The sequence below is a fragment of the Triticum urartu genome, chromosome 5A, assembly GCF_056163025.1.
Source record: "Triticum urartu cultivar PI428250 chromosome 5A, HENAU_Tu73, whole genome shotgun sequence".
NCBI classification, from domain to species: Eukaryota; Viridiplantae; Streptophyta; class Magnoliopsida; order Poales; family Poaceae; genus Triticum; species Triticum urartu.
In genome coordinates, this window is record NC_141877.1 from 140,177,953 (window position 1) to 140,181,735 (window position 3,783).

At 55.8% G+C, this 3,783-nt stretch overlaps 1 pseudogene; it reads right to left on the bottom strand.

Annotated features, from left to right (window-relative positions):
* Positions 1–2,811: 2,811 nt before the first annotated feature.
* Positions 2,812–3,444, bottom strand: LOC147970606 (uncharacterized; annotated as a pseudogene).
* Between the last annotated feature and the right edge of the window lie 339 nt (positions 3,445–3,783).

Genomic DNA, 3,783 nt, shown 5'->3' on the forward strand with positions numbered 1-3,783 from the left:
ACAATAGATTTGGCCCCCTACACCATCTACTACCAGCCTCGCACCGCCATCAAGTCACAAGCACTGGCCGAGTTTCTCGTCGACTGGGCCGAGACCCAGTACCTGCCGTCAGCGCCAGATTCCACCCATTGGCGGATGCATTTTGATGGTTCAAAAATGCGCACCGGTTTAGGAGCCGGCATCGTCCTCACCTCTCCCAAAGGCGACAAGCTCAGATATGTGTTGCAAATTCACTTTGCCGCCTCCAACAACGTAGCTGAATATGAGGCGCTTATACACGGGCTCCGGCTTGCCAAGGAACTCGGCATTCGCCGGATCCTGTGCTATGGAGACTCCGACTTGGTGGTCCAGCAGTCATCGGGCGACTGGGACGCCAAGGATGCAAATATGGCCAGCTACCGCTTCCTCGTATAGCAACTCAATGGATACTTCGAAGGGTGCGAGTTCCTCCACGTGCCAAGAAATGACAATGAGCAAGCCGACGCCTTGGCATGAATTGGCTCCACCCGGCAAGCAATACCAGTCGGCGTCGCCCTGCAACGCCTCCTCAAGCTGTCTGTTAAACCATCGCCAGAGTCAGATTCCATCTTTGTGCCGGCTCCTCCTGAAATAGTCGGATCCGACTTAAGAGCCCCAGTAGCCAGCACGGGAACTTCGGCAGGCGGCCCGGGGACTACAACAGTCGCACCTGGCCTTGGGACCTCAGAGCCCGACCCGGGACTGCAGCAGTCGGCCCGGGGACTTCATCAATTCAGCAAGCGGCGGCCGACTCCAACCACCGCCTCCTAGCCCAACCGCCCCCGTTCAAGTAGCAGTCCTGGCAGTCGAAGAAATTGCAACACCTTCATGGGCCCACCCCATCCTCAACTTCTTGGTGAACAAAAAACTGTCGACTGATGAGATCTCGGCCTGGCAGGCAGGCAGCAGCGTACACAATCATCAACAGAGAACTTGTGAGGCGCAGTGTCACTAGTGTCTACCAGCGCTGCATGGAGCCGGAGCAAGGCCAAGCAATCCTCAAAGATATCCATCAAGGCGAGTGTGGTCACCACGTGGCTTCAAGAGCACTTGTTGCCAAAGCTTTTCGCCATGGTTTTTTTTGGCCGACTGCTCTAGAAGACGCCAAAGACTTGGTCCGGAAATGCAAAGGGTGCCAGAAGTTCTGCTCCAAGCCTCATCAGCCGGCTTCTGCACTCAAGACTATCCCCAGCCTGGCCCTTTGCTGTCTGAGGCCTGGACATGGTGGGACCATTCAAAACAGCACGACGTGGCATGACTCATCTGCTTGTCGCAGTGGACAAGTTCACCAAGTGGATAGAAGCAAAACCAATCAAGAAATTGAATGCTCCGACTGCTGTGACTTTCATCTCCGACATCACCATCTGGTATGGCATACCACACAACATCATCACCGACAATGGCACAAACTTTGCCAAAGGCGCCTTGGCACGTTTATGCGCAACGCAGGGCATCCGACTGGACTTAGCGTCTGTAGCCCATCCACAGTCAAACGGCCAAGTGGAGCGAGCAAACGGCCTTATTTTGTCCGGCATCAAGCCCCGACTGGTCGAGCCTTTGGAGCATTCGGCCGGCTACTGGCTCGACGAGCTGCTGACCGTCCTCTGGAGTCTGCGCACAACCCCGAACAAGTCAACCGGCTTCACTCCTTTTTTCCTCGTCTACGGTGCCGAAGCCGTCATCCCGATGGACATAGAATTCGACTCCCCTTGAGTCACCATGTACACCAAAGAGGAGGCAGAAGAAGCACGACAAGATGGCATCGATCTGCTAGAAGAGGGTCGGCTGTTGGCACTCAGCCGGTCCACCATCTACCAGCAGAGTCTGCGCCGATACTACAACTGAAAGTTCAAGATAAGATCCTTCCAAGAAGGAGACCTTGTGCTCCGGCTGATCCAGCGAACAGCCGGCCAGCACAAGCTCTCAGCACCTTGGGAAGGCCCCTTCATCATCAGCAAGGTGTTGGGAAACGACTCCTACTACCTCATCGATGCTCAGAAGCCTCGAGCACGCAAAAGAGGTGACTCCGGCAAGGAGACAGAGCGACCATGGAATGTGAATCTCCTTCGAAGGTTTTAAAGTTAAAAGCAGTATGTATCACGTCAACTTTTGTATTAAGTACGAAGACTCTGGGTCCCCCGAGAAGAGCTCGGGGATTGCCCTCTTTTATCTATATGATAAGTATTACGCATGTCATTTGTGTTATCCCATTAGACCGTCTGGCACCGGGTTCGACTAGTCGACCGGGGGACTTGCCGCTTTGTACTATGAAATGCTTCCTGCAGCCGGACAAGTAGTGTGTTGGCACCTTAGCTTTCTCCTGCCAGAGGCCACAGGTCGCAGAGAGACTGCTCGGTCGGCGGGAGCTAAGGCAAAAAGGGCGTCTGCATGAAAAATGGCTAAGGACCTAAAGCATACACATAGTCCAAGCCGGCTTCTCGCCTCATCGACCGGCTGCCGAGCAGCTGGCCAGCCGGTTTCTACTTAACTTGCCAGAAAACTCTAGTTGGCTAAGTAGTTGCCTTCCCGAAAGTGGCTAAGTACTTGACCTAGCCACAGTCCGCAGAGCGGCTGTTCAGCTGGCAAGACGGCAACTAAGGGAAGGCGGCAAAGGAAAAAAGCCAAAAGAGCAGAAGGCAAGGAAAGATAGAACTCAGATAAGATATTTACACATCAAAAGGCCCTTGGCCGATATTCAATAGAAGTTTGAAATACACCAAGTGGGTGGGATTGTGCGAAATTAACAAAGTTGTTGAGGCCAATAAGCAGGAAGAAGTAAAGGTAAATAGCAGCCTAGGAAGCAGTAGACGGAGTCGGCGGAATGGCGGAGTCGGTGGTGCCGGCTGGTTGGGAGGCCGGCTGGTCGGTCTCCGCTTGGTCGCCCTCAGCAGCAGTCGGCTCGCTCGGGCGCGGCTCGTTGCTCGAGGCACGATCGAGTTGAGGCTGGTCGTCCGCTTCGACCTCTGGTGCCTCCTCTTCACCTTCCTCCTCCTCTTTGTCTTCTCCCTCGTGGCTGGAATCGATCACCTTGGCCGAGTCCTCGCCATCCTCCGGGTTCAGCCCAAACCACTCCAGTGGTGCTTCGGCACCATTCTCGGCTAGCTCCGGGATGAAGACGCCGGTGTCGGTGTACTCGGCGATTGCTGTCGCCCGCCTGACAAGCTCACCCTCCACTGCCGCCAGCTCCTCCTGGGCTTCCTGGCGAAACATGGTCAACTGGGCTAGATTTAGCCCAGGATACCATGCCTTGACGAACTCCAAGGCCCTGCGTGCTCTGGCCCGAGCCGAGGAGCCTTTCCACGCCTCAAGGCGGCCGGCCGCCACCTCCAGCCAGTCGGCAGTCCGGCTGGGGGTGCGCGGAGCCGGCATGTCGGGCCACAGGGCAGCGATTGCCTGGGCGCCGACACGCTAAAGGTGGCGCAGCATCCGATGAGTCGGCTGAAGACGAGCCTGGATGCTGAGAAGCTGCTCGCGAAGAGTGCGAGGGGCATTGGCGGCGATCTCCTTCTTCTGCCCTTCGTCCTTCGCGGTCGGCCTCAATAGCCTGGTTGGCGGCACCAGAGTGACCTGGGAAGAAGTCTGCCAGGACAAAAAAGCAAAGAGTCAGAACAGAAATGAGAAGTCAGCTTGATCAGAAGCCAGCGGTTTGAAGAAAGAATAAAGAAGGCGGCTTATCGTCGACCATGTCCTCGGTCTCGCCAAAGCCGGGCGTCAGCATCGCCTCCTTGTCGGTCCAGGTGGAGCGCTCGATCTTGAACTCAGCAA